This window comes from Anomaloglossus baeobatrachus, chromosome 2 (assembly GCF_048569485.1).
Source record: "Anomaloglossus baeobatrachus isolate aAnoBae1 chromosome 2, aAnoBae1.hap1, whole genome shotgun sequence".
Taxonomy (NCBI): Eukaryota; Metazoa; Chordata; class Amphibia; order Anura; family Aromobatidae; genus Anomaloglossus; species Anomaloglossus baeobatrachus.
This window is the reverse complement of record NC_134354.1, coordinates 653979138-653988167: the sequence shown is the minus strand read 5'-3', so window position 1 is coordinate 653988167 and position 9030 is coordinate 653979138. Positions and strand designations below refer to the sequence as shown.

Genomic DNA, 9030 nt, shown 5'->3' with positions numbered 1-9030 from the left:
GCAACGCTGATGCCCAAATTGTGACGTGCAAATAAGACGAGACTCGTCAATTCTAGTCTATGGGACTCACACGATGGAGAAAATGAAGAAACTTTGTTCTCCATCGTCTCCTCATAATATGTTCTGATTCTCTCATCCGATCACATTATGCCAACACTCGGATCAAACTATGATCAGAATATGATCGGAGTATCATTAGTATCGACCCAATTCTCTTGGATGACAGAATCTATGGTCATGCCACCCTAGCCTAAAGGCCACTTTACACACAAAGATAAATCTGCGGCAGATCTGTGGTTGCAGTGAAATTGTGGACAATCAGTGCAAGGTTTGTGGCTGTGTACAAATGGAACAATATGTCCATGATTTCACTGCAACCACAGATCTGCCAAAGTGGCCTGGGTGTAAAGTGGCCTTTAGAAAGAGGGTTGGCATAATGTTAGAGACAGCTGACAATCACATCTATCAAATGAATCCCCATTTATTTCAGATGCCATATACTTCAATTTTAAAAGGTGTAAAAATCACAATGAGGACATACCACGTTCTTTCTCTTCTACAGCTATGTAATGAATGAAATGAGATTAACTTCCTCAGGGCTTAGGGTACCTTCACACTAAGCGATGCAGCAGCGATCCGACCAGCGATCTGACCTGGTCAGGATCGCTGCTGCATAGCTACATGGTCGCTGGTGAGCTGTCAAACAGGCAGATCTCACCAGCGACCAGTGAACAGCCCCCAGCCAACAGCGACGTGCAAGCGACGCTGCGCTTGCACGGAGCCGCCGTCTGGAAGCTGCGGAGACTGGTAACTAAGGTAAACATCGGGTATGGTTACCCGATGTTTACATTAGTTACCAGCGCACACCGCTTAGCTGTGTGTGCAGGGAGCAGGGAGCCGCGCACACTGAGCGCTGGCTCCTTGCTCTCCTAGCTACAGTACACATCGGGTTAATTAACCCGATGTGTACAGCAGCTACATGTGCAGAGAGCAGGGAGCCGCGCACACTGCTTAGCGCTGGCTCCTTGCTCTCCTAGCTGCTGTACACATCAAGTTAATTAACCCGATGTGTACAGCAGCTACATGTGCAGAGAGCCGGAGCCGGCAGCACAGGCAGCGTGAGAGCTGCGGAGGCTGGTAACTAAGGTAAATATCGGGTAACCACCTTGGTTACCCGATGTTTATCTTGGTTACAAGCTTACCTCAGCAGTCAGACGCCGGCTCCTGCTCCCTGCTCGCTTCATTTGTCGCTCTCTCGCTGTCACACACAGCGATCTGTGTGTCACAGTGGGAGAGCGCCTTTGAAGAAAACGAACCAGGGCTGTGTGTAACGAGCAGCGATCTCGCAGCAGGGGCCAGATCGCTGCTCATTGTCACATACAGCGAGATCGCTAATGAGGTCACTGCTGCGTCACAAAAAGCGTGACTCAGCAGCGATCTCGGCAGTGAGCTCGCTGTGTGTGAAGCACCCCTTAGACTATTTTTGTTTGTTTGTTATTTAGTGCTGAAATTCAGGTGACTTTTTTTTACTTTATGTATGAGGACGTATATTTGTAAAGCACGTGGCATTTGTGACTAGTACAATTTTGGGGTGCAAATGTCGCGGGCGGGGAGGAGGGTGTCGGCACACTACGCTCACCCCTTCTGCTCGGGTCCGGCAGCTGCTCAGTGGTGGCTCGAGCTGTGGGCCGGATCCCGGGGTTTCTCGAGCGACACTCCTCGCTCGTGAGTGAAAAGGGGGTTTGTTGGGTGTGGGGGATGGTTATAGTTCGTGACGCCACCCACGGTTGTGGTGATTGCACCACCGCTGCTCAGTATGGGGGTCCCGGGGATGGTGATGCGGAGCAGCCAGGTGTTGCGTTGCCCCTCCGTGGGTAGGGGTTGGTGATCCCGGGGCCCAGTGATGAGATGTAAAGTGTAGGGCCTGGTGGGCGCAGGGACGCGGGGGCAGCGCTGTGCCTTGCGGCACTGTGGTACTCACTCAGCCTGAGACGTGGACACAGTTTGTACGGTAAACCAAACGGCTGGTAGGACGGTCCCACAGACGGCTGCACCTGCACTCCCGGTAGGTGACGGTGATGTCCCTCTTCCTTGCACCTATGTTTGACTTGTGGTAGCGGTGGATTCCCTCCAGTTACCCGCTCCCCGGCTGCAATCTGGGCTGGAGGAGCTCTACACTTTGCCCGCAGGCGCTGGCCCTGAGAAACTAGTGCCGTGGCGGTGGCGGTGTCTCTCCGGTTCAGGTTGGACTGTTTCCTTCAATCGGGACTTGGTTGTTGGGGGATCTACATCCCCTTCACTGACGGATTCGGCAAATCTGGCGACTCCTAGCCTTGCCGGGGTCCGAGAGGCCCCTGCCCTGGTGCTGACTGTCCTTCGGAACACTGCTCCAGACCACCGGGCACACAGCCAACGGGGTCCTTCCAGGAACTTCCAAACGGTCCCCTTCCAGACAGTCACCGCCGTCGCTGACCTTGCTGATCTGGCCCTACACAAAGCTGGACCCTTCAGGCTTTCTTTCTCTTCTGTCACTTCACTTGCTTTCCTCCTTTTCCACTTTCCTACTTTCACTTTCACTTTCTTAACTCCTCTGCTTAGCTCCTCACTCCTGCTCCTCCCTGAGCTATCTCCTGAGCTCATCTGCCTGGTTTTCCCGCCTCCAGAGTTGTGAGCTCCTCGGTGGGCGGAGCCAACCGCCTGGCCCACCCCCTGGTGTGCATCATCAGACTCCTGGAGGAAGGCAACAAGGATTTGTGGGTTAGCTGTGATGTGCCTACCTGGAGTGTGGGGTGTAGTGGTGTGTGACCTGTGTCCCCTGGCTTGCCCAGGGCGACACATTCCCCCTTAGCAAAATGCAGACCGTCCGTGGGCTGCCGTCCTACACCGGTTTTATTTTTCTGAAAAAGGGGTAACAGGGTTAAGAAAACATGAATAACATTTTTAATCATAACTCTTCCCAATACGGGAGGCACATTTACTTAAACGTTGCAACGGTATACGGTCACGGTTTCCGCTCTCTCCCACCCAAGCAACCTGGCCCTGATGCTGCCCCTAAAACCCAGGCAGCACCCCTTGACCCACAGTCCAGCACAAGTTACCCGAGCGGGATCTGTCCTTCCCCTCCAGAGGGTGGCCACCGGTTCCTTTGGTGGCTGGGCCCTAGCCTGCTCTGCTCAGGGCCCTCCCTCCAACCTGCCTCTCCGGAGGCGGCATTGCGGAAACGGTAACGGTACCCAACATATTTACAAGCCACTTAACGTTTGTGGTGCCCTGCAAGTTCACGGGCTTGTCCATGGATAGTTCCCATGCCAATAACTTTAAACGGTCCCCACGGGGACAACGGTGCCGGCTCCTGCCGGTTCAATCACTGCAGACAATCAGGTTAGGTACTCGGTATCATTTTTCTTCATTTTTCAAAACTTTTAAACAACAACAAACTAAACTCAGTGGTGGTCCCAACGGGGACAGTGCAACGGGCATCCGCTGCCCTACTCCGGTCCTCCAGGCTCCAGTGCTCCTTCCAAGGGAGGGGGCGCGGCGCTTGCTAGGGCCTCTGGGCTGCCCTTCAATCTAGCGTCCAGCGCAAACCACCCTCGCTCCCCAAAGAACCGAGTGTACTGGATGATATCACCCAGCATCAGATTACGGCCAGGATGCTCCTCGGGCAGGTGGGCATTCACATCCCGCTGGGCTACAAAAACTTCGGCCTCCAGGCCCGGTTCGTAGATGAACCCGTAGCCCTGGCGGACATCAAACCGCCTCACCTGCCCCACGTACAACGGTCCTCGGGCACGGGAGGTCGCCCGCCGGAGGTGCTCCTTCTCTCGGATTGCTCTGGCCACCAGTTCGGCCTTTTTCTGCTCCCTCTCCTCGATCTCCAGGCCCAGCGGTACCGGCTCCCTATCCCAGTACGGCGCTGCTGCCAGCGCCGGCGCACGGGTCGGGCCCCGCGGGACATCCAAAACGTTACCCACTGTCAGGAAGGTGGGCGGCGTATCCCGCGGTGTCATGACCTTGGGCGCTGCCTTGCAGCAACAACCCGGCGCCACCTCAGCCGAGGTGTGGGGGATGGGCATAGGGGCTTTCCGCTGCCGGGCCTTCGGCTCGGAACGGGTCATCGGCTCCGGCTCGGGGGGTTTTTCAAGGGATGCCTCCGGTTCTACTTTCGGCGTCTTCCACGGTAACACCTCCGGTGTGCCGCGGGCTCCGGCTACAGGTCGGCCCGCCTGGGCGGGGACGCTGGGTACTGCTACCGGTTGCGGTGGTAGCAGGCCTAGTGGCGGGGTCACGGCCTCTGGGACGGGTGGCGAGGTAGGCAACGGGGGGAGAGGGCTTGGACCGGGCCCCACAGCCGCGATGACCGGCCTTGCAAGGGCATCGGGACGTGGGTCACTCACCCTCCCTTTCTCCGCTTCCTCCTCGCGTCTCCGCACGGTGGCTACAACGTCCGCCATGTCGGCCTCCCACTCCTCCATGAGGAGCTGCATCCTGACCTGCAGCCTTTGGTAGAGCTGCGCGGTTCAGATTTCCACCCACGCCGCGGCTCCAGGCGCGGGGGCTACGGTGTCGCGGGACGGCATCCACATGATGGCTTCTCTGTTTGCTTCCAGGAACGGTATTCTTGCAAGGTCCTGGCGTCCCTGCTTTTATAGCCGCGACTACATGCCGCCAGCCGCCATCGCGTCCCCCTTAGCTCTTTCCGGCCCCTCCTCTCTCGGGGCGGGGTTTTGGCCTTCGCGCCTCTACTGCTCGAGAAGACGCTCGAGCGAGAACTTTTCGCGCCAAAGATGGCGGCTTCTGAAATTTTTCTGCCGGATACCTCCGGCGATAACAAGGCGCACCTCTACCAGACGGCAGAGCGGTAAGAACCTGTTCGTGATGCCAAGTTGAAGTGGGCGGGGAGGAGGGTGTCGGCACACTACGCTCACCCCTTCTGCTCGGGTCCGGCAGCTGCTCAGTGGTGGCTCGAGCTGTGGGCCGGATCCCGGGGTTTCTCGAGCGACACTCCTCGCCCGTGAGTGAAAAGGGGGTTTGTTGGGTGTGGGGGATGGTTATAGTTCGTGACGCCACCCACGGTTGTGGTGATTGCACCACCGCTGCTCAGTATGGGGGTCCCGGGGATGGTGATGCGGAGCAGCCAGGTGTTGCGTTGCCCCTCCGTGGGTAGGGGTTGGTGATCCCGGGGCCCAGTGATGAGATGTAAAGTGTAGGGCCTGGTGGGTGCAGGGACGCGGGGGCAGCGCTGTGCCTTGCGGCACTGTGGTACTCACTCAGCCTGAGACGTGGACACAGTTTGTACGGTAAACCAAACGGCTGGTAGGACGGTCCCACAGACGGCTGCACCTGCACTCCCGGTAGGTGACGGTGATGTCCCTCTTCCTTGCACCTATGTTTGACTTGTGGTAGCGGTGGATTCCCTCCGGTTACCCGCTCCCCGGCTGCAATCTGGGCCGGAGGAGCTCTACACTTTGCCCGCAGGCGCTGGCCCTGAGAAACTAGTGCCGTGGCGGTGGCGGTGTCTCTCCGGTTCAGGTTGGACTGTTGCCTTCAATCGGGACTTGGTTGTTGGGGGATCTACGTCCCCTTCACTGACGGATTCGGCAAATCTGGCGACTCCTAGCCTTGCCGGGGTCCGAGAGGCCCCTGCCCTGGTGCTGACTGTCCTTCGGAACACTGCTCCAGACCACCGGGCACACAGCCAACGGGGTCCTTCCAGGAACTTCCAAACGGTCCCCCTCCAGACAGTCACCGCCGTCACTGACCTTGCTGATCTGGCCCTACACAAAGCTGGACCCTTCAGGCTTTCTTTCTCTTCTGTCACTTCACTTGCTTTCCTCCTTTTCCACTTTCCTACTTTCACTTTCACTTTCTTAACTCCTCTGCTTAGCTCCTCACTCCTGCTCCTCCCTGAGCTATCTCCTGAGCTCATCTGCCTGGTTTTCCCGCCTCCAGAGTTGTGAGCTCCTCGGTGGGCGGAGCCAACCGCCTGGCCCACCCCCTGGTGTGCATCATCAGACTCCTGGAGGAAGGCAACAAGGATTTGTGGGTTAGCTGTGATGTGCCTACCTGGAGTGTGGGGTGTAGTGGTGTGTGACCTGTGTCCCCTGGCTTGCCCAGGGCGACACACAAATATGTTATCAAAGTGTTATTCCCAACATTTAAAGTTAACACCTAGTAATTTTCCTGTTAGAGAACTACAATGTATCCATAACATAATTGCAATTTATCCCTAAAAATCGGACACTATAATGGCTCATATAGCAACAGATTTTTTGGGAGCGTCCATAAACTTGAGTGGGCGAGTCTCTACCAATTTGTAGAAGAAATTAGTGCATGCTGCGATTTTTTTTTTTCCACACCCAGATTTCGTCAGTGACAAAAATCACTCGTCTGTACTGCAGCTAATGAACATTGGTCTGAGTGCAGTCCGTTTATTTTTGACAGACCACACTCGGACCAAAAATACAGTCATCTGCACAAGCCCTAAAAGTGATCTGTATCAGAACCGTCCTTTTATGATCCCTTTCAACTGCAAACAAAGTTTATTGCCTTTGGTGTTATTCACATATGAAACAGTAGAAACATTACTGTTTGTCTATATTAACAAATGGGTTAAAATTGGCATTGTACATTTAGACATTATATTTATTGGACTGTTGCTACCTCAGTTAATTATAATTTCAGTAATGCAGGGCCAAAAGTAAAACATTAACTTTACATGGAAGGTACAGCAAATATGTGGCAACCGTCCATTCTGCCCCTGCCCAGAACGTATCACTTTACCCAGCATAGATATAGCAATGGTGCTCTCACTGAAGTTAGGTTTCAATGTGTTTCTTGTGTCCTTGTATGTTTGCATAAAATACAGATGTATAAACTTTGCCAAGACCAAGAGCACCTATTAAATATTAATCTTGGGTCAATGTTATACCATCTTTTGCTTTATAATGTCTCCTCCCTTTGGGATCTACTCCAAGTTTTTATGCCAAAACCTGCCCTGAGCAAATGCAACTTGAACTATTGCACAGTAGGATATAAAAAAGTAAAGCCCACTACTAATTCCTGTTTACTGAAACATATCAGGTCTGTTCTCTAACTATATAAGACCCCGAGAACCACAGATAAAAGGTAGGACTAATCATTTATAAATATATGGTTACTATTCAATAATATTAGTATTGTATAAGTATGAGGCCGGATTCACACATCCAATATGGAGCATGAACCACAACGTCTGGACTGACCGTGGGTCTTCTGTCCTGACCCGTACTCAACAACTTGGGAAACCAGCCTGACATAATAAACATACAGGGATCAAAGAGTCAGTCGGTGCTGAAAATGCCGCCATTCAGGATGTACATTACTTCAAACATATACTTAAAATCTTTGGCTCTGACATGTTGGTTGTTTCCACAAGTACAGCTGGAATGTTTGTAGAATATTATACACTTGGTTTACATGGTATTATACTATTTTTATAAAGAATATACATTTTTAGAGACAACTTTACAATATTAGTTCAAATAATGTTTTATGATGATGTAGTAAAATAGCTTTATGGCACGCAAAATTTGATAAACGCATTGTAGATTATTAAGATTTGTATAGTACTTTCACATAATGTGCTTTTTTGTAAAATACCTTTTAACATTTTCTTCAAAGACTAGTACCATTTTGTATAATGCAAGTCTGGAGACATATACAACAATTAGGAGTCTAATTGCAGGACTAGATGTCTGCAGGTTGTTCTGCATCTGCTAAAAAGGATAGGGAATTAAAGAAACATGAAAGAGTACTCACGGAATCACGCACCAACGAGGTACAGAATCCTGTTTGTGACGCCAGGAAAAAGCTGTGTCACCCAGGGTTATGGGGTATTCGGTGACAGGCAGTGTACAACTGGGGAATGTCACTTTGGTGGCCGTTGCCTGGTCCCGTGCCCTGGGTGCTTTTTGAATAAAGTTCACATGTGACGCCACTTGCGGTTTTGCGGCTATGTGGATGGAGCCGTCGCTGCACAGTTCTTGCTACTCGGGCTGGTGTTAATGGCAGCCTGGATGTTAGGCCCTCCGCAAGCAGGGCCAGGCCCCAGAAGATAAGTGATGTAAACGGGTGTTGAAAGAAGGCAGGCCACACACTGGGTTGCAGTATAACTGGTTCTTTTACTCACTTTCAGTTGTAACTAGTCACCCGGGGAAGGCTGGTTTCAACCGCAGGTCCCCTTAGTCCCAGTGCCAGTTTAGTGACCTGGAGGCTTCTTTCCCCTGCACCTGCCTTTGGTTGGTGGGTCCCCGTGGCTTGGATCGGCTGGGGGTCCCCTCTTGGTTGTCTCTTACAGCAGTCCGTATGACGGTAGCGTGAACCCTGTGGGATTGGAGTCTCTGGTCCTGTCCCTGGTTCTCCTGTTGCTACTGTGTCCCGAACTTCAAGGGCAGTGAGGTCCTTGATGGTCCCCTCACTGTGCAGATCCTATCAGGTCTGCTTGGACCTTTTGCCTGACCTAGGATTCTGTACACCGTTGGTGCATGATTCCGGGAGTACTCCACCAGCAACCAACTGCCTGGGTCCTCAACTCACTGTCACACTCCTGTCAGTGCGTCCACTCACTTTCACTGCCACTCCAGACTCTCCGCAGACTGACTACCGTCTTTCTGACTGTCCACTGTCTGCCCCTCTCACCTGGCCGTCTAGTGGACTGCAATGGCTCCACCTCTGAGTGGCCATCCATCGGTCCAACCCTAGTTTGGTACCAGTCTATGGGGGTTTTGGGAAAGAACAGGGATTAACTGGAATTTTTGGTTGTGACCGGCACTGGTCTTCTGAGTACCCTGGGGGTAGGCCCTGCATCCTGGTAGGGATGCAGTGCCTTGTAGCTCTCTGATGGTCTCAGGGCCGCTACATATACAATCAGCAAAAAGCTTTAAAATACGGCACAGTATTTTTTAAACTCCCTTTTCTATTTTTTGTATTTGGTAATAGTTGCCATTTTTTGTGCCAAATGCATCAAAATGGCACACATGATTCATTAAT

General features: G+C 52.6%; 1 protein-coding gene across 1 annotated transcript in view; it reads left to right on the top strand.

The window, feature by feature from the left end:
- The first annotated feature begins 7027 nt into the window (after positions 1-7027).
- The window catches only part of LOC142290489 (retinol dehydrogenase 7-like), a 51366-nt gene continuing 49363 nt past the window's right edge, over positions 7028-9030 (top strand). Inside the window, exon 1 of the mRNA XM_075334449.1 lies at positions 7028-7128. The gene's annotated coding sequence lies outside the window, so the exon portion shown is untranslated. The remainder of the gene's footprint in view (positions 7129-9030) is intronic.